Here is a 22,844-nt window from a genome sequence, read left to right on the forward strand (position 1 = left end):
GCAGCCATAATGGGTCACCTGACCTGAATACTGAAGACTTATCTGGCTCTGTAAAAAACAGGAATGGTGTTTGATTGTTTCTGCTGTAAAATGTTAAAGGGTCACTTCACCAAAAAACAATGCTGATTTATTTTCCATGCATCCAAAAATGCTAAACAGTTTTGCACATATTAAATTAGTTTGAATATGGCCAGTGATGTCATCAGGGGCATTGAATCCTTGTGTTATGGGCGCTCATTATGTTCCACTCGGGAGCGGCTGAGTAACGTGCAACACCTAGTGGTAACATTCTGTCTTACCGGTCCGGTACTTGGCTTTATTTGTATTTGTATTATTACCATGTTTTCACTGGCCCAACCCTAGCACTCACAGAGATGCCTACACCCGTGCTGCTGCCCCCTGTGCATGACCTTCAGCACACTCACACCTGATTCTATTTAAGATAAGATATTCCTTTATTGATCCCCTTGGGGAAATTCAGGTCTCATATCAGCATGGTGGAGGGGGAGGCGAGGTACAGGTATGGGCAGAGTAATAGGAAGACAATAAATATAGGTAATACAACATTTTTATAAGAATATACAATATGAATAAAATTAAACAGTAGACAAGAATGTGCATGAGGGTCTGTATACTGGAAATGGATATCGACCACTAGCCTAGCTTAAAACTTGCTTTTCATTTGCGCTAAGCTAGGCTAGCAGGCAGCCGGATAGCTTTCTACTGAACGCACAGTATCTATCTTCTTGTCTGACTCTGGAAAAGATGGTAAGCACGTTTCCCAAAATGTTGGCGTATTCCCTTAATCATATACAAATCATCAGACGTACAGTAGCCTATATCAGGCTCCAAAGTCCAAAAATCATAATAATGAAGTGAGCCATGGTAAAAAAAATAAAAAAGTCCAGATCATGTATTTCATTAATGGAAATGCATTATGAAACAGGAGAGAAGTGTACTGGGTGCCTGGTATATATGCAGAAATGTTTTGGTGATGGACATACATTTGCATTTTGATATTGCTTGGCAACGTGCCACCATCTTTTCTAAGCTGCCAAAATCCATATTGCCCAACCTTCTCCAAACATTTACCTGCTGAGATGTGTCAGAAGCACTTCCACTTCACAGAGAATTATTCATGTGCATTTTCAACACAGTGCAGGCTCAACATCATATGGACCTATATGTCTGTGTTAAACGGTTGAAAATATGAACACTCCCCACACAAATATGTTTATATATCTTGTCATTGGCGAAGAGTTGCACATCTAAGCGAAGGCCTCAGTGTGGAATCCATAAAGAATGGATTGTGCGGTGCTAACTGCACCCTTAACTGCGCGGGGTTTGCACACGGTATCTGCTCCGTCTTTATAATCGAAAACTGACACATACACGCAAGCGGCTGCAGACACACCGAGTCCGACTTCAGAGCGGGCGAAAGTGCACGGAGGAAGGCACATTTACATTGGAACAGTTGTAAATGCCTAGTCTATTGCCCGTAAGTCAGTCCCCGTTTTTAAGATGTCCAGTTCCAGTGTTCTATTGTCCATTTTGCATGTATAACCAGTTATTATATAATTAATTAGAATGTTAGAATTCATTTTAGAATGATGATCAGTGTGACTGTACTCCTGAAAAAGTATAGTAATATGGTTTATTTGTATTGGGAAAGATACAGACACAACATCTGTAATAATGCAGATATTGAGTGTATTTCTGTGAAAATGCGCGCGGCACACGCCTCGGAATCCAACCAAAGCGAAAACAATCGCTTCCACCCCGCGAGTCGCACGCCCGCGTGCGGCCGGTGGGCACAGCTACGTCCGTTAACATGGGAGCGAAAGTGAAGTGCTGGTCGCCCGCCCGCCCGCCTGCCTTCGTGCGCGACTGGTGTGTTTGCGCTGTAAGCGCTGCATGCTTATGTTATGACAGCTGGATACATGCACAGTCGGCACGCATATCCATGTGGGTATCCACGTGGTCACAAAATCTGGCAGGCACACGGACACCCATGCAATGTCCGTGCAGACAAGAGCAGTGACGAAATTCACGAAATGTACGTCACGCATACAGTACTAACGCACACCTGCGGACGCGGTAAGTATAATTGGGCTATTGCGCGTATGAGATACTAGCACAGACACGCCTGCTCCAGCGCAGTTTGCTCTCGGAGCAGTCTGCACCTGACAGTGCTGTTGGCAGATATCAGGAAGGGGAAAAATAAACCCGAAATGAGGCATAGGCATAACACTATTTTTCACCATTAGTATTCCGTTCATTTCGTATTTTATTTTGTTTACTTCGTGTATAGAGCTTGCTTAACTTATTCAGTGCCGGAGCTTAATCCGCGAGATGGCGCTAGAATGCCACCGCTTTAATCAATGGGGGGACTGCGAGATTTGCGAGTGCTTAAAATATATCTTAGATTATAGCTATGGGTTTAATACACCCGTCGATTATCAGTGAGTTGCTTCCAGTCAACATGTACAAAACGGATTGTTTTTTCATCGGTACATTTCCGTTTTATACCATTTTGAATACGAGTATAGTTTTGGTGATTTCTAGTAATCCCAGGAAAATACGCGATAATAGCCCTTTAGTGGAATACACAAAACACGTTGTAATTTTTCGCCTGATTATCGAATCTTCCTGAAATCAACGCTAGATCATCATTATTATCCTTCCTCGTGCAGGAATGAAAAGAGCCCTGGACCGCGGGCCCCCCCCCCCCTCCTGCCACAAACAGCACACAGCCACACACAGAGACAGCGTCGATCGGGGGTAGGAAAAAATATCAGATCAACGATCAAATTTATATATAGTGTATACCTTGTATCTGATGTAATGCAAAATAAATAATCCAATTATCTGATCGCCATTCCAAATACTGCTTGTGGAGGTCGGTACCACATTACCGACCGTTACACAATGATGGGCGGGCGGGGTTACTGTTCAATGGCATCGTTGTTGAGGCCTCTCGCCTGAGTATTTAAACCCAGAAAAGAATTTAAACCCAAGATCGTCCCAGAAAAGAAACTACACCAATACCAATGGAGTGCAATACCAGCTGGAAGGCGTAGGCGGCGGTATTTGCCCTTTTGCGAGCTTAGACCCATTCCCACTGATAACATCAGGCTGGATGGATGAAAATGAATGGATATAACTAATAAAAGAAATAACGATTAAAACCCAACTTTTCTCATGATTGGCGCTGAACGGACATACATAATCAAATGTCCAATTTAATTGTTCTATTCATGCAAATTTCTAAAGCATTTTTAGTAAGGTGACTAACCTCTCAAGCACTCATTGCTTTGTTCACTCATACTCATTTGTCATGTTATTCAATAGGCAGTGTCCTGAAATAACTTCATATATCAGTAGCGCCAAATTTCTCAATTCTCCGCTTGAAATAATTAATCAAAATGTCCAATCTAACTGATTTTGTTTGTTCCTAATTACCTACTGCTGAATAACATGTACATTACATTACACAAATACATTATAAATTATACATTTTTTGGAGCACAACTGTCCATAGTGCTGAATCTTTATACCGAATTAAGCACTGTGCCAGTGAAGATATTTTATAATTAACTCTTTAATTGCCAGACCCGAGATATCTCAGGTTAACTCGCCATGCGTTGGACGCCAGAACCCGAGATATCTCGGGTTTTGGTATTTCTTCTTTTATTCGCTATTTTCATTCATTATTCATCCATTGACCTCGGTGTTGCCATATGAAAGGATTTTGAAATCGCCAAAGTACAATACCGGCCGCATCCTGCCAAATTTCAGTGTTGCCCACCCTTTGAAACCTTATATCTAACTCTGTGTTACATTCAAATGTAACCGGGCACTATATTTAGACGGAGCTGAGTAAGACGCTTCATCTGAGCACTTCGAGACGCATCTGGCACGCTCGATCCATAAGTTGTGCCAAATTATGTCCGGGACCAGATGGACAGCAATACTGGAAATCGCGATCAGACAATTGGAATATTATTTTTGGAATACCACAGAGGCACAGACCACAGGTAAGGACTATCTGACATCAATTTCAGCTTGATCCAACTATGTTTTGATCCCGATCCAGCTGATCAGCGTATTTTGTGTTCAATATGAATGCCGTTACGGGCAATCAAAGCATCAGAAACGACCCATTCATGATGAAACATAATACCTATTATATCAATTTGATTTGGAAATAGTAGCGTGTCCAGGCAAGAAATCCCAACGCTTATAGTAGAATTCACATTGCGCCCTATTACTCGCTTCCCAGGAATGATCCCGGACAACTCTGAAATTATACTTATATTCACCACGGGATAACGCGTGAATGTATGCATAAAACAATTATCTCTTTTTTGCATCTTGGACGGAAGGATGGAAGTCAGTGTCAAATGACCATAGTATTGTCCCCATAGCTATAATATAGAATATAGATATAGCTCTACAAACAAGGTGACGCACTCCTATCTTTAACGCGTGGCATAGCTACAACGGGACACGGCTAATGGTTGGCGCTGAATGAGTTAACGGATATTTTGAGTGAGCGAGTTGTATTTAATGTTTAGTTAGGAAAATAGCCTGCATTATCATATACTCCAGAATAGACTTTTCATTTGCCTGTTTCCAGTGTCTACTCCTCATGGACCCGACGAAACGTTATAAATTAAAAATGTATTGTGCAGTGGTACAATTGGAACGTGAGTGCAGTCAATAATGATAATAATAATAAACATATTCATATAGCACCTTTCCTACAAGGATTGCAGTTCACAGTGCGTTATATAATGAATACATAATAAAACAAGTAGCAAATAAAAGTTGCATCATGATGCAAAATCAAAATCAATAACGCTGACAACATTGGGAAAGCTGACAACGTTAAATAACAATATTTAAATAATAAATACGATTGCATGGGATCTCTGGGACACAGGATGGGTGGCTGTCTAAATATTATCCTTGATTTCATCCAGTAGATAAAGGATTGCTTGAGCTGGCAACCTGTGTCTCCGGATGTTTTCTGTCTCACTTAAATAAAAAAGGTGATATTCTCCTTCGAAATATTCTTTCACGGGTACGCCTGGCATTACGATGTCTATGTCTGCCAACAAATACTGCTGCCATGATCACCTGTGACGCTGGCAGTGACGCTGGCATGATGCCCCTTTATAGCGCTTAGGGCTTTGCGCTTAGTTACCACCATATCTGTGAAGACGGTAGTTGCGGCGCGTTAACTGCTGGGTGCAATTTGCCACATATTAGACCATGTATACTCGCAATTTAAGAATGGGTACAAGTCACAGGCTCTTAGTCCATTCGGTAAATCTCATGACGCCGCCATCTTTCTTTTGCCAAAGTATAAACAGAGTCTCAAGCGAACGCCGGTAGTATCGCGAGAGGTTAAGCGTTGGACTGTGACGTCAGAGGAGACACTCCAGGCTGCACTTGAATGGACAGACTGGAGTGTATTCCGTGATAACACAGCCAATATTAACGAATACACTGAAACGGTGCTTGACTTTGTCTGTACTCTGGTAGAAGAAACAATCCCCTCTACCACAATTAGAATCTACCCAAATCAAAAGCCCTGGGGAGATAAATCCGTCCGTGAGGCTCTGAAAGTGCGCACCTCAGCCTACAACACTGGGCTTGTGACAGGCAACATGGAAGAACACAAGACGGCAAGATACAACGTCAGGAGAGCAGTAATAGAGGCAAAACGGCGTTACAGGGATAAAGTTGAACTTCAGTTTGAACAGGCTGACTCTAGAGGTATGTGGCAGGGCCTCAGAACAATGACAGATTACAAAGGCACCTCCCTCAAACTGAACAGTGACATCTCCTTAGCAAATGATCTCAATACCTTCTATGCGAGGTTTGAGGCTGTGAATAACAACACCAAAGAATCGTCCACACTTGGATGTTAAGAGTTTAATGTTTAAAAAAAATAAAAAGGTGTAGCCAAGAGTAAATACCATAACCCTATCAAAAACAGTAGTCAAAGTGTATATTTTCATTTTGACCGATGTTTTATACGATTTATCGGAAATACGAATTTATCGGAAAATGCTCATTATCGTAAACAACGCAAGGAAATGACTAAATCCAGATTCAACCCTGCCATTGGAAAGAGGAGCATTTTCCCTATCCATAGATGTATGATTTGGCCATATTAAGGTCAAGGTCAAGTTCAAGGTCAAATATGAATTTATAATTAAAATCGATTATCATTAATTACTGTATCTACAAATCCTTCTGTTTAATCATCTTCCCGTGGTTCATTTGCTTAGATTTTTTGCACACATGATCTCAATAAGGTGGTGAATGAGCTCAGTGAGCATTTTCTCGTGCCGGCAGATTTAACATGATCAAAGATGCAAAAATCATAAATCATAATTTATATTCTCCTTTTCTTCATTACAATTTACTCAGCCTAGTAACAGACACAATATTTCTGACACTGGAAATACATACCCCCAGGTCCCTAGATGTTCCTAGATACCAAGAACATGCAAATTGACCTTGCAGAAGTGGAGCAATCTTCCATTTACTTAGGCATGTACCTTTAGGCGAAATACAGCCTACAGCTTAACACGTGTTTGGCACTCAGCGGTTGGGGCCGTTATGTATTTTTAATCAAGTACCTTGGTGCACCACTTTCTGCCCTTACAAAGTCCAAGCTGTTTTTGGCTGGGCTCCGCCAGTGTTCGAATTATGAGGGGGCCAATGGGGGCTCAGCCCCCATAGCTATAGTCTGAGCCCCCATAGTCAAGACCCCCTGTGGGGGTCTCTCAAAAAAATTATATAATTTTTTTTTTTTTTTTTTTTTTTATGTGTACGAATTATTATTTATGTTACCTAAATAAATTGTTAATAGATCATATTTTTATTTTCAGTTTTTAAAAGAACAGAGTAATTAATGTTGTGGAATAGGCTGCATTTCACATCCAAGCCGATTATGCGTCGCCCATGAGCGTCGCCCATGAGTTTAACGCTACTCCAACCTAGTGAAGAAGAAGCAGACAATTTGTCCCTCGGAAATAGAGTAAATGTATGTATGTAACACAACAACTAGACATATATAAATAAACAATAAACCTCAAATGTGCAGACAGACAGAACCGAAGAGAGAACGAGTGAAGAGGAAAAACGCAGCTGCAGGGAGCGGGCGTGATGGGTCTTCTGGATTCTGGACTGACATGAGACACTTTAGAGCTGTAGGAGGAAAAACTGAGGAAGTTGTTGTTACTGTTGTTTACTTGATGTAATGTTGCTGCTTATTTGGTAACATGCTGCTGGTATTTTGATCATTGTATAGTTTTTGCATTTTGACAGATTTGTGGGAGAAAGTGTTAAGAAAAACGTAATAATTGCCACTTGAGATGATGCAATCTATAGCTTGATGTAATGGCTTCTGATAATGCAGAGCTCTAATTGCAGATGTTGTTATTACTCTCGTGGTCTGAGATAGAAAAGGCATCAACCCCTGGCTGCCTGTCTGACACTTTAAGTCATCATGATGTGGCGGCTGTAGCTCAGGAGGTAGAGCTATAGTCGTCACCACTCACTTTGGATAAAAGTGGTCAGTGGTTTGAATCCCGGCTCTTCCGGTCTGCATGTCGGCGACGTGCTGCAGTAGTTACTTTTCTTCTCGTTGTTCTAAGAAGATGCTGCTACTTCTAATTTATTTTTCATTCAGTTCTCTTGATTACCTGTGCACATTTGTTTATAACATTATTTATTTTGATTTATACAAGTATTTATTTTATGTTCATTTTATTATCAGATGATAATGTTACTTACTGTATCCTGATAAATGCTGCTGTTGTGCCATACAACTATTTATTTTCCATTCGATTATTTAGTTAGTTTTTGATTTATAAGTGCAGAGACAAATACATGTTAATTCAAGTTCATACATTTTGGTCTAATTTTTTTAATTAAATTGTTGTATTTTATCAGGTGCAAAATGCAATTAAGTAAATATGGCATTATATATCAGAGGTGAGTAATAAAATTAATGAGACTGAATAATGACATCACACAATAGTCTAATGACTGTTGTGTGATGTCATTATTACTTAGTATTAGACTAATCCTAATGAGATATTCCTCTAATTATGACTTCAAAAACAGCCACAATTTCAGGAAAAAAATTGTAAAAAAAAAAAAAATCAGGTGGCCCCCATAGCTCTCAGATGATAATTCGAACCCTGCCACAGACCACAGGTAAGGACTATCTGACATCAATTTCAGCTTGATCCAACTATGTTTTGATCCCGATCCAGCTGATCAGCGTATTTTGTGTTCAATATGAATGCCGTTACGGGCAATCAAAGCATCAGAAACGACCCATTCATGATGAAACATAATACCTATTATATCAATTTGATTTGGAAATAGTAGCGTGTCCAGGCAAGAAATCCCAACGCTTATAGTAGAATTCACATTGCGCCCTATTACTCGCTTCCCAGGAATGATCCCGGACAACTCTGAAATTATACTTATATTCACCACGGGATAACGCGTGAATGTATGCATAAAACAATTATCTCTTTTTTGCATCTTGGACGGAAGGATGGAAGTCAGTGTCAAATGACCATAGTATTGTCCCCATAGCTATAATATAGAATATAGATATAGCTCTACAAACAAGGTGACGCACTCCTATCTTTAACGCGTGGCATAGCTACAACGGGACACGGCTAATGGTTGGCGCTGAATGAGTTAACGGATATTTTGAGTGAGCGAGTTGTATTTAATGTTTAGTTAGGAAAATAGCCTGCATTATCATATACTCCAGAATAGACTTTTCATTTGCCTGTTTCCAGTGTCTACTCCTCATGGACCCGACGAAACGTTATAAATTAAAAATGTATTGTGCAGTGGTACAATTGGAACGTGAGTGCAGTCAATAATGATAATAATAATAAACATATTCATATAGCACCTTTCCTACAAGGATTGCAGTTCACAGTGCGTTATATAATGAATACATAATAAAACAAGTAGCAAATAAAAGTTGCATCATGATGCAAAATCAAAATCAATAACGCTGACAACATTGGGAAAGCTGACAACGTTAAATAACAATATTTAAATAATAAATACGATTGCATGGGATCTCTGGGACACAGGATGGGTGGCTGTCTAAATATTATCCTTGATTTCATCCAGTAGATAAAGGATTGCTTGAGCTGGCAACCTGTGTCTCCGGATGTTTTCTGTCTCACTTAAATAAAAAAGGTGATATTCTCCTTCGAAATATTCTTTCACGGGTACGCCTGGCATTACGATGTCTATGTCTGCCAACAAATACTGCTGCCATGATCACCTGTGACGCTGGCAGTGACGCTGGCATGATGCCCCTTTATAGCGCTTAGGGCTTTGCGCTTAGTTACCACCATATCTGTGAAGACGGTAGTTGCGGCGCGTTAACTGCTGGGTGCAATTTGCCACATATTAGACCATGTATACTCGCAATTTAAGAATGTGTACAAGTCACAGGCTCTTAGTCCATTCGGTAAATCTCATCACGCCGCCATCTTTCTTTTGCCAAAGTATAAACAGAGTCTCAAGCGAACGCCGGTAGTATCGCGAGAGGTTAAGCGTTGGACTGTGACGTCAGAGGAGACACTCCAGGCTGCACTTGAATGGACAGACTGGAGTGTATTCCGTGATAACACAGCCAATATTAACGAATACACTGAAACGGTGCTTGACTTTGTCTGTACTCTGGTAGAAGAAACAATCCCCTCTACCACAATTAGAATCTACCCAAAACAAAAGCCCTGGGGAGATAAATCCGTCCGTGAGGCTCTGAAAGTGCGCACCTCAGCCTACAACACTGGGCTTGTGACAGGCAACATGGAAGAACACAAGACGGCAAGATACAACGTCAGGAGAGCAGTAATAGAGGCAAAACGGCGTTACAGGGATAAAGTTGAACTTCAGTTTGAACAGGCTGACTCTAGAGGTATGTGGCAGGGCCTCAGAACAATGACAGATTACAAAGGCACCTCCCTCAAACTGAACAGTGACATCTCCTTAGCAAATGATCTCAATACCTTCTATGCGAGGTTTGAGGCTGTGAATAACAACACCAAAGAATCGTCCACACTTGGATGTTAAGAGTTTAATGTTTAAAAAAAATAAAAAGGTGTAGCCAAGAGTAAATACCATAACCCTATCAAAAACAGTAGTCAAAGTGTATATTTTCATTTTGACCGATGTTTTATACGATTTATCGGAAATACGAATTTATCGGAAAATGCTCATTATCGTAAACAACGCAAGGAAATGACTAAATCCAGATTCAACCCTGCCATTGGAAAGAGGAGCATTTTCCCTATCCATAGATGTATGATTTGGCCATATTAAGGTCAAGGTCAAGTTCAAGGTCAAATATGAATTTATAATTAAAATCGATTATCATTAATTACTGTATCTACAAATCCTTCTGTTTAATCATCTTCCCGTGGTTCATTTGCTTAGATTTTTTGCACACATGATCTCAATAAGGTGGTGAATGAGCTCAGTGAGCATTTTCTCGTGCCGGCAGATTTAACATGATCAAAGATGCAAAAATCATAAATCATAATTTATATTCTCCTTTTCTTCATTACAATTTACTCAGCCTAGTAACAGACACAATATTTCTGACACTGGAAATACATACCCCCAGGTCCCTAGATGTTCCTAGATACCAAGAACATGCAAATTGACCTTGCAGAAGTGGAGCAATCTTCCATTTACTTAGGCATGTACCTTTAGGCGAAATACAGCCTACAGCTTAACACGTGTTTGGCACTCAGCGGTTGGGGCCGTTATGTATTTTTAATCAAGTACCTTGGTGCACCACTTTCTGCCCTTACAAAGTCCAAGCTGTTTTTGGCTGGGCTCCGCCCATACTCGCAATGTGCTTTGAGTGACAATCACCCACCTGCACTGGCAGATACCTTTGGTGGAGAGAGAGGGAGAGATATAGAGAGAGAGAGATAGAGGGAGAGACAGATAGAGAGAGAGAGGCTCTCATACACGCGAGGCGTCAGGAGCCTGGCCAATTTGTGTGTCTGTGTGTGTGCTGACGCATGGTTCTGTGGGACTAATACATTTTGCCGTGGGGGGGCATAATCCCACGGGACAATGCATTGGTAACTTGTTTCGCATGACAAGATTTACCCCCGTGAATATTATTGCACGGATCAGAATACGGGCGCGTGCGTGGGAGCGTGCGCTATGCTATCTTGCAACAGGTTGACAGTGATACAGCGATTGCTCTCTTGACAGAGAGAGAGAGAGAGAGAGAGAGAGAGAGAGAGAGAGAGAGAGAGAGAGAGAGAGAGAGAGAGAGAGAGAGAGAGAGAGAGACACAAGCCCCCTCTCTCTCTCAATGCAGTGCACTCCGAGACTCGCACCGTATGAAAAAACACTGGAAAAAAGCCATTTATAAGATAGGGGACCTTTAAATATGCACCAATTGTACTGGACGCAATGCTGACGGAACGCAATTACCACCTCATTTCACCCGTTGTGCATATTCTTTGGATAGCAAAATGTGTTTCAGCGCTATTTGCACTGGCTTTGCGTCGGAAAAAGCCGTGCAAACCCTTTCTGGATTCCACCCTCAGTGTGTTACTCTGGGAAGTCTGTGTGATATTTACGGCACCACGGTGGCACAATGGTTAGCAATGTTGCCCACTGCTCCTTAACTCATTCTGCGCCAATCACGGAAAAAGTCAGGTTAACTCGCCAACCGTTCAGCGCCAATCACGAGAAAAGTCTGGGTTTAATCGTTATTTCTTTTATTAGCTATATCCATAAATTTTTCACCCATCCAGCCTGATGTTATCATTGGGAATGGGTCTGAGCTTGCAAAAGGGCAAATACCGCCGCCTACGCCTTCCAGCCGGTATTGCACTCCATTAGAAATGCTGTTGTTTCTTTTGTGGGCCAATCTGAGCCGTGCAGGCGGGGTTTAAATACTCCGGCAGGAAGAGCGTTTACAACAATACATCTGCGAGGCTGCCCCCCCCCCCCCCCCCCTTCCTTCATATGCAATGCCGGACAACATGTGATGGACCTCCGTGAGCAGTATTTGGAATGGCGATCAGATAATTGTATTATTTTTTTGCATTACATTAGAGACAAGGTAAGAACACTATATATCAAATCTTGTGTTGATCTGATATTACTTTCTTCAGCAATTGAAGTTTCAAGTTTCAAGTTTCTTTAATAGTTGTCATACAGAAGTACAGAATACTTTTGTACAAAATGCTTCTTACTGTTGCGCTCCAGAGACTGTGCATGACAAGATAAGTATGAAATAAAAACATAGTAAAAATAGTAAAAATTAGAAGTAAAAAAAGAGGTCACAGTGTTCAGTTTAGACATATGTACAATGTTCGTAGACGTAGTTACCATACAATATACAATACTGTGCAGTGTACTAATATACAATACTATATAGTGCAAGGCATAAATGGACGAGGTGCAGTTTAGGTACAATTCACAGTAGGTGTACGAGTTGTAGTGCAAATCCTTTATCAATAAATATAAAGTGTAAGTGTGTTTGTGTGATCTAAAGTGTGGAGAGTGGGTGCTGCAGTGTGTTGTTTGTTTGAGTGAGTGTGTGCGTGTGGGTGTGTGTGCTGTGTGCATTTGATGGTTGTTGCATAGTGATTATTGTTCGTTTAGCGATTATCGTTCGTTTAGCAGCCTGATGGCCTGGGGATAGAAGCTCCTTCTGAGTCTTTCTGTGCTCGCCATAAGACTCCGGTATCGCTTGCCTGACGGCAGCAGTTCAAAGAGGCAGTTGTTCGGGTGGCTCGAGTCCTTAATAATTCTCTTAGCCTTCCCCTTGCACCGCTTGTTGTAAATGTTCTGGAGGGTGGGAAGCCCCCCTCTAATTGTGCGTTCGGCTGAACGTGTCACTCTTTGTAGTCTGCTACGGTCTTGTGCAGTGCTATTCCCAAACCAGGAGGTGATGTTGCCGGTCAGGATGCTCTCTATTGTACATGAGTAGAAGTTCCTAAGGATCTTCTGACTGACTTGGAACTTCCTTAGGCGCCTGAGGAAGTAGAGGCGTTGTCGTGCCTTCTTCACAACACTGTCAATGTGTGTGGTCCATGTCAAGTCCTCGGATATGTGGGCTCCGAGGTACTTGAAACTGTTCACTCTCTCAACTGGTGCCCCGTCGATGCTGAGGGGGCTGTAGTCCTTGACCCCCGACCTCCTGAAGTCCACAATCATCTCTTTTGTTTTGCTGACGTTCAGGGAGAGGCAGTTCTCCTGACACCACTGTGACAGGTTCTCTACCTCTTCCAGGTAGGCCCTTTCGTCGTTGGCAGAGATCAGGCCCACCACTACTGTGTCATCAGCAAATTTGATGATGGTGTTGTTGTTCCGCTGTGCTACGCAGTCATGTGTGTACAGGGAGTAGAGGAGGGGGCTCAGAACACAGCCCTGGGGGGCCCCTATGTTGAGCGTGATGGATGAGGAGGTGCAGTTGCCGGCTCTTACCACCTGGGGTCTGCCCGTCAGGAAGTCCAGAAGCTGTCTGTGTGTGTGTGTGTTGTGCTTTTTACCGTTGGTGGCAAGAGGGGGGGGGGGGGGGGGGGGGGGGGGGGGGGGGGGGGGGGGGCGCCGCGCTCCAGGGCCCATTTCATTCTTGCAATAACGATAATCTAGCGTTGATTTCAGGAACGTTCGATAATCAGGCAACAACGTGATAAGTGGATTCCACTAAACGCTATTATCACGTCTTTTCCTGGGATTACTAAGAATCACCAAACTATACTCATATTCAAAACGGTATAAAACGGAAATGTACTGATGAAAAAACAATCAGTTTTTTTGCATGTTGACCAGAAGCAACTCACTGACAATCGACGGTGTTATTAGACCCATAGCTATAATATAAGATATATTTTAAGCACTCGCAAATTTCACAGTCTCCCATTGATTAAAGCGATGGCGTTCTAGCCAGAAGGTAGACAGAGACCCCTGGCTAAGAGTTAATAGTTAGGATGGGTAAAATACAGAGGATGCATTTCTCCAAGGGGGTTAACAAAAGGTATGACTTAACTTAACCTAAATCAGCATCATGGGAACAGCCTTGGCTCACTGTAAAATAAATAAAATGCCTTTTCACTTTTCTCTCCACTAGACGAAAATTAGCAGTTATTCCAGGTCTCTATCAGGGGTTCTCCACTAGAAGAAAAAGTAGCACAGTTATTCCTGATCTCTGTTAGGGGTTCTCCACTAGAAGAAAGGTAGCAGTTATCCCAGGTCTCTATCATTAGTTCTCCACTAGAAGAAAAGTAGCACAGTTATTCCTGATCTCTATCAGGGGTTCTCTACTAGAAGAAAAGTAGCACAGTTATTCCAGATCTATGTTTGGTTGTTCTCCACTAGAAGAAAAGTAGCACAGTTATTCCAGATATATGTTTGGTTGTTCTCCACTAGAAGAAAAGTAGCACAGTTATTCCATATCTTTGGTTGTTCTCCACTAGAAGAAAAGTAGCACAGTTATTCCAGATCTCTGTTAGGGGTTCTCCACTAGAATAAAAGTAGCACAGTTATTAGATCTCTATCAGGCTTTTCCCCTGGTCTGCCCACACAGACACAGTTCATGTTGTGTTGGGTTGCTCATGGAGATATTTGAACTGAACTGAACTGACAGCTTCAGGGCATCAAACACTTGTGGAAGTGAGGAACTTTTCTCCAGCTTATCATTCTCTTTTCAACAGGTTAATTTGTATACCATAATCAAGTTTACACCCTGCCAAAGATTGCTATAGCGTGTTTGTGTGTGTGCATGCATTGTCAGTCTGGTTGTGTGAGGTGGTTTGTGCATGAACTACAAACACAAATACAACAATCACAAATCTCATATGCCCACAAGCCATCATCAGAATATTTGTGTGTATTGTATTGTCCCTGTCATTAGTCAAACATTTCTATACATATTCAATCAGCATGACTAGCAGCCACACCACAGAGTCTCCAAAAAATAATCTCACCACCGTTACATTATTTATTATTATATTAATAAATTATATTTATTTATTTTTCTTGTTCAACTATCGGGCCTTTATATTTCATGTTTTACTTTTCTGAATATAAACCACAGAAAAATAAAAGCCCAAACCAAGGCGTGTTTTGAGTTGTAAATTTAGTTGTAAATTTCAACGGCTGTGTATGTTTGAATGTGAAGCTATCCAGGAGGTGAATGTTCAAACATATAGGTAGAGGGTTGGGTTGCAATGAGAAAATACTTTGTTAGGAATATTATTTGTTAGTTTCATTTGCAAAATATGGTGCTAAATTGAAGGCAGTTGATAGATAATTGTGGGATGTCTGATAGAACATAATATTGAATTATGATGGTTTAGTTGAAATGATTGCACCTGGAATTTGTCCATTTGTGTCTTTAGTGGACTTTTCTTTATCTCCTTATATAGTTATATTTCATAGTTGCATCTGCCCATGTAAAAACAAATCTACAGTATGTACAGTGCTAATTGTATCATACTTTACAGACACTCTGTCATGTTTGCCTTGTTAGCGTGGTGTTCTGCTGTCACCAGTGGACCAAGAACATTAGCCCATTGTTAAAGCGATGTTCAGTCTACCAGGTCATTAGTCTCTGTCTATCTCATTGTTCATATTCAAGAACACATGTTCCTGTCATCAGCCCCCCATTTAAACCCCATTTCCCTAACTCTATTTTTTGGTGATGGATTGGCGCCGCTTCAATCAGGGCCTGATTTTCTGTAACACATTGGAAAATGAGAGAGAAAATGATATGGAAATAAATCACATTTTGCTACTTGATCAGAATCGTGGAGTGAGCCGCTCTCTGCCTTGAGTCAATGACTCATTACACATGGCTATTGACCTTTCTTCCAACAGGAAGTTCAGTGACTATCTCTGCGAGGATTGTAATTGACAAGATGTCTCTTCTAATAGAAAAATGCCCACATTTCCTCACGAGTTAATTATAAATTCAATAGCAGACCCGTTGGCCACGGCCATTGCGAAAGGTTAGCGTAGACATTTGTACCTGCCAGGCTGCCCGTACACGAGCACGTAATGTATCCTGATAGAGAGCCCATTAGCCCATGTATTTTGTGTCATTTGGTACTTGTCAATGGCACAATTTTAAAATCTCCATCCATGGACATGGGAGAAATGTATGATATGGAAATAGTTCACTATTACTAACTAATGTGCAACAGAAGGCCGCTTACACACTCTGGATGTATTGAATATTTGACTGAGTATGCTTTGCCAGGGCTGCGCATATTTTATACAGCGGCTCAATTTCCAAAGTGAAAATGATGTAATGGTGCCCAGCGATTTGGTTTTCGCATTATGAGACCATTTTAAGGACGACAGCTCATCCGTCAACGTAAGGAAAACATGACAAGTTCCTTCTGTGACGCAAAAACAGATCTGCCCTTCATTTGCCCCAGCACCTCTCTCCCCAAGCCACCCCGCAGAATGATATGGGAACGATCAACACAGAGAATCAATCCAATGATAAACGGCTTCCGAGGGGAAGCGGTTCACTCTCGCCGGTTAGACTCTTCTCTGCATCCTGACACATTGAATTCAGATCTCACTAACTACCCCGTCAAATCATTCCTAATGCATGTATTGGCCCAAATATGAGACAACTAGACGACTAGAGTTTAAGAGGTGTTGGAAACTAATGGAAACATTTATCTTCGGGTGATATTTAGCCCCTTTCCAGGTAAATTAGTATGATAATACAGACACAGTACATTTGGAAAATCTGCATTCTCAGTGCCTCAAAGATCTGGCATAAACTCCTATAGCCATCGGAAAATGCACTAACTACCACATTTTAAAAATTAAAATGGATCATTTGTTCAGATGTTGTGTATGGTAATTTCACCAATATGTTTGATACAATTACAGAGCACTACTTTTATAATGCATTCTTAATGGTATGCAATGTATTGTGTAATTGTGTGTATGTAATGGTATTATTTGCAATATTGTGCTTTGTATAAATACCTTTTAATGTAGGCCTACCTCCCAATTGTTCTCCTGCTCATGGACTACAGGTGGAAATTAACCCTGGCCCATTTACTGAATAATAGTTATATTGAATAATGTGCACTGTCCCCGTTTAACCCTTTACCGGCCAAGTAACCATTTTTGGCCACTTCCCCATACAATATATTAGCCAGGTGGGAGAGGAGGGGATCTTTAATCTATGAAAAAAACTTCTTCCAGCCAATCAGCACAGGTCAGTCTATGACACAGATATTTCACCATCCCATCTGACCAATCAGGATAGACCCTGGGGATCTGCACCTTCCTTCTTTTCACCACATAAAAAAAAAATCGCATTTTTGCACCTGCTTCTACTCTTCAAAATCCATTATTTCCTCAACAAGTCATGGTGAGTTGATAACATTTACAAATGTTTGCTGTTGAACAAGCATTGTAAAGGATGGGATACAGTAGGTGTTTTTTGCATAGGATTAGTGAAATCAGGATTTGTTGTTAGCTAAAAAGTGGTGAAGCCATAAGGTGAAGTGACATAGTGTAAATGTTTTGACATACTGATGCATCTAGTCCAGACCTGGGCATTGTACGGCGGGATGATTCTGACCGGCCCGCGAAAGATTACATGATAATAAAAAAAAAAAAATGTATTTAATTTTTTTTTCATGTCAACGTTCACACGCACAATATACGCTTAGGAGACATGCTCAGAAGATGTTGGTTCTCTTTGGATCCACCTACATATGTGAACAGACATTCTCAGTCATGACGTTTACCAAGTCCAGGTACAGATCCTCTCTCACTGATGAACATCTGGCAGCTGTGCTTCGCATCTCCACCTCAGACATGCAACCTGACTTTGATGGACTTGTTAAAGCTCAACAGAGACTGGATTTCTCACACTGAATGAAAAAAAAAAGAACTGAAGAACACTAAAATGTGGAAATATAACAAGTGAAATGGGACACTTGATATTTTTTTTTCTTTTTTTTGCTCAGTTCTGAAAACATTAAATGTTTAATATAGTCATGTAAAGTAAAAAAGGCTACAAAACTGGGACACTTTTCTTTACATAGTTCAGTGACTTTTGCTATAAGATGATGTGATGTCTTTAGAAAGCTAAGAAAATCCTTGTTTCAATAGTATATGAAACTCAAAATGCCCTTTGTTATTAATGTTTCACATTTTGTTTATCATTTTGGAAATAAATTCTATTTGAATAAATGATATTTTTCAAAGCTAACCTCACCTTTTAATTGCCAAATAATAACATACACTCTTACCAGGGGTCAAAACAATGCCATTTACTGCTTTTTATATAGAAATAAAATGTATATTATGCATAATTGAGTTTGGAATTTTGGCCCGGCCCCCCAACATATTTTCAGTTGCTCATTCGGCCCCCTGGGAAAAATAATTGCCCACCCCTGATCTAGTCAGTCACACTTAGGGTATTACTTCTACCATGTAGTACCCTGTAGTGCTGTAGTGCCATGTAGTATCCTGTTACGACCAGAACGTTTGGATGGCATGGTGTTGTGTGGAACCCAGTTGCAGCATAGACCAGAGAAGAGGATAGACAGGAGACGGAATGCGTTGGTTGCTTCTTCACAAATAAGTTCACTTTATTGTGAAACACGGCAAAACGATAAATGCAAAACACTAACGACTCACGAGTACTCACAACAGAGAACAGGAACAAAAGTAATGACCCAGCAAAGGACTGCTGGGCCGACAAATACACAGACTAATTAGAGACAATAGGGTGATTTAGTAAATTACACACAGCCTGGGTAATGACTAAACATAACAGGGTAAATATACAGAAACATGACAACACCAAACAGCACATAGATACAGACACAAGGAGACAAAACTAAATTAGACAATGGGGCACAGTAAAGACAACAGATGAACACACAACAGATTGGTGATGACAGACAGGACATTAATAAATACAAGACAACAAAGATGAATGCACTGAACTAGGCCACCTGGTGGTTGAGAGACGTAGTTTAGGCATGGGAAATGTCCATGGATAAATGGGGGTTGTGGAGCAGGACCAGGGGGAAAATGTCCATGGACAAATGGGAGTTGTGGAGCAGGACTGGGGGGACCGTTACAGTACCCTTTAGTACCATGTAGTACCCTGTATTGCCATGTAGTACCCTGTAGTACCATGTATTGTCATGTCGTACCCTGTATTGTCATGTAGTACCCTGTAGTGCCATGTAGTACCATGTAGTACCCTGTAGTACGATGTATTGCCATGTAGTACTAGTACCATGTAGTACCCTGTAGTACCATGCAGTACCATGTAGTACCCTGTAGTACCATGTAGTACCCTGTAGTACCATGTAGTACCCTGTAGTACCATGTAGTACCATGTATTACCCAGTAGTACCATGTAGTACCATGTAGTATCATGTAGTATCATGTAGTACCGTGTAGTACCATGTAGTACCATGTAGTTATATAGTTTTGTCCGCTATTCTTATTTGGACCTTTATCGGCTACTGTTGCCATGGCAATGCAAATTCAAGAAAACTCCCAATACATTTTCTTATTTATTTTATGTTATGAATCAGCCTGCCAAGTTTCATAGATATGCCCCCTATAGAAAAATATGCCCCATAGCCCCCACATTTTTAGGGGTACCGGTCGACGTCGAGGGCCTGTTTACGGACACTTTGGTTAACCTTAATTTACAGGTGGAAAATAAAAATAAAATGTATTTCAAAATTGTAGATAACTTTTGAAATATCACAAAAATAACATTCTAGAGTTGAAATTGTGAATTTCCAGGTATTTCAAGAAGTGACCTGTACTAAAGGTTTAAAAATAAATATTAAAATATAAATGAGGTACCTACGGATTCCTTGACAACGTCCCACTTCTCCGTATCTCTGATTTTGCCACCACAGCATTTGCAAGCAATAATAAAGTACTGTCTTTATCAAATGTTCAGGTCAAGAAAGTGTGTGTTGTCAACATCTTTATTCCTATCTGCAACCCACCAGACAGGATGCAGGGTGAGGACAATCCAGCAGCAATGAACTATTAAAGTTGGATTGAGGTGAAAATAAATTATGTGTTCCGAGTTTGTCACACCACAGACAAATGTGTTATTAGCCACCCAGCCAAATTGGAGTGATTAAAAACTTTAATAACTACTATAAAACCCAGCTCAAAAACAGCTCATCTGGCTGCTCAGACCATTTCCCAGGATTGTAGGGAGATCAGGCTTGATTGACAGCTCCCTTTCAGCTCAAGTGCCATTTCATTTTCCATTCAATCACTAAAACGTTTTGCTATAAATCACCAAATCTATCAAATCAACCATACTTGGTTAGAAAGCTTAACTAAGGTGCGGCCGGGTAACGCAGCGGACTAAGCGTCTGCCTACCACCGCAAGAGACACTGGTATCGAATCCGGCTGTCAGCGGTACCTCCGGCTTGGTCGGTCGTCCATACTGATACAATTGGCAGTGTCAGCGGGTGGGAAGCCGGTGGGGTGTATCCTGGTCGTTGTAAACAGCGACTCCTACAGGTCGGTCAGGGCGCCTGCACAGCGAGGGAGGGAACTGGGGGAGGTAGTGTGATCCTCCCATGCGTTACACTTCCCCAGTGAGAGTCCTCGCTGTCAGGTGAAATTAAGCGGCTGGCTGACTCTGCATGTATCGGAGGAAGCATGTGATAGTCTTCAGGGCTCCCTAGACCGGCAAGTGGGGGGCAAATGTGTGCAACGACCAGGAAGGGGAGGGTGGAATTGGCATAACGACTAAATTGGGATGGGAGGAAAATACAGAAAAAATAAGGAGAAAAAGTAGATACAAAAAAAAGAAAGCTTAACTAATTGACTAACTAGTAAACTAGGTTCGTCCACCAATGTTTTTATTTAACTATAGGCGTTTTTTTATTTATTGTTTTAGCATTTTCCATTCACATACATGGCCCAGCTATTATTAGCTTTCAACTCTGGGAGAGCCATGCTAATGCACTCTAGTTGTATAGTGTTAGGGGATGGGTTATGTGAAGGATGGCTCCAGTGTGTCATAGAGCCATGATATCAGAAACAAATATACAGTACTGTAGTTTGCAGTCTTCACATATTTTTAGCAACTGTTTTCTAACATGTATAATGTGTGGACTTTAATTTCACCAACTAGAACTGATATTCTGTAGTTTTGCATTACACATAGGCAACAACAATTCCTTTTAAAACACATCATCAAGTGAATAAACGTGCTTGCGTACAATTGTACGCTTGTGAAGGAAGTAGCCTTGTTTTTCAATGTGTATATAATGTAAATATCTGTAGATGACATCTACTCATAGATCTCAGAGGAGGAGGACAACAGGGAGAGAGTGTGTGTTAGCAGCAAACTAATAGCAGCGAGAGAGGATTTGGGCTGTGCTGGTAACATCAACAGCTGATAGCCACAGCGTCAAGGTTACTCGATCTTGAGAAAGTGCATTACCAAGCCACAGCGTTTGTTTTGGGGTAAGAGGTGCGGTAATATCAATATCACCGTTGCTATAGTGATGTGGGTCAAAAGTGCTGTTGCCATGGTATCGTGTCACTTAGAAACGAGAAAAGGGGGCAGGGCCCCCGTTGCTAGGGGAAAGACGTTATGAGCTGTGAGTTCTTCAAAAGACAAATTAGATTAACACATTCAGGGCCATTGGGGGCCGTCTAATATCACTCTAGACGGCCAGCATTTCAAAATAGACTTGCATAGTTTGTGGGGCTGTTTGTAGAGCTAAATCTATACTTTATAGTATTGCTATCTGTCCATTCTCATTGTCAATTGAGACCATAAACCGTCCCTTCAAAATGGCTTAAAGAAAATAAATTTTCATCAATACATTCTCATTTTATAGCCTCGTGAATATAAGCGTTATATGGGATTTGGGCTAGTATATTTCCTGGAAGGCGAGATACAAGGCGCTAAGCTAATAACATTAAATCGAACAGCGTTTCGCCACTACAGAAGCTAGAGCTAAAACGCAAAATGCATATTGTCGGTATTGATGGTCCACCAGGGGGGGATGTCGTTTCTGATTATTGATTATTACCAATAACCGCATTAGCCTCATTCGCTGATCGGGTGGGTGGCTATCATAACAAGGCCTGATCAGCGTGTAATTTACGTGAAAAAGATCTTACCGTGGGCCGGTTGGATCCCCAAAAGGATTACCCAGTTATCGATCGCCATCTGGTAGATCGATATGTCCATTGGCTGATGATATTCCTTTACTGCATAGTGAATTCGGCATCGCAAAAGGTATTCCAAGCTACAGGCTACACATATAGGATCCAGCTAACTGGAAACTCCATTGAAAGTAAAAAAAAAATAGTGCACCATTCTGCCACAGGGCACACTGCATTATCGAGACAGTGCCACTAAGAGGATCTGGCCGGTAATGCACTTTTCAGAATTCAAAGAGTAGGGTACTTCTGCAGTGCCGCTCGGTGACCTTGAGTAGGTTATTAAAATGGAATAAAAGCCAAAACAACCTTGCCACAGACATGTCCGTGGATGGCCCTCTAGCGTTGGATTCGAAACACGGACATCTCCGTGGCTGGGCGCCAATGTGTTAAGACACGAAGCGGATGCGAGCAGACGCGTTGACAGAGACTTTGAAACGATCCCTCCTCCCCTCACGGGGGGGGGGGGGGGGGAGGAATGGAGTGCCACGACATCGCTAGCTCCGGCTAACAGGGAAGGTTTTGGCTGGCGATGAGGCCTCAAAACCATTGGACTTAAAGCAGAAGAGACGGTAGA

Source organism: Notolepis coatsorum, assembly GCF_963971535.1.
Source record: "Notolepis coatsorum genome assembly, chromosome: 16".
NCBI classification, from domain to species: Eukaryota; Metazoa; Chordata; class Actinopteri; order Aulopiformes; family Paralepididae; genus Notolepis; species Notolepis coatsorum.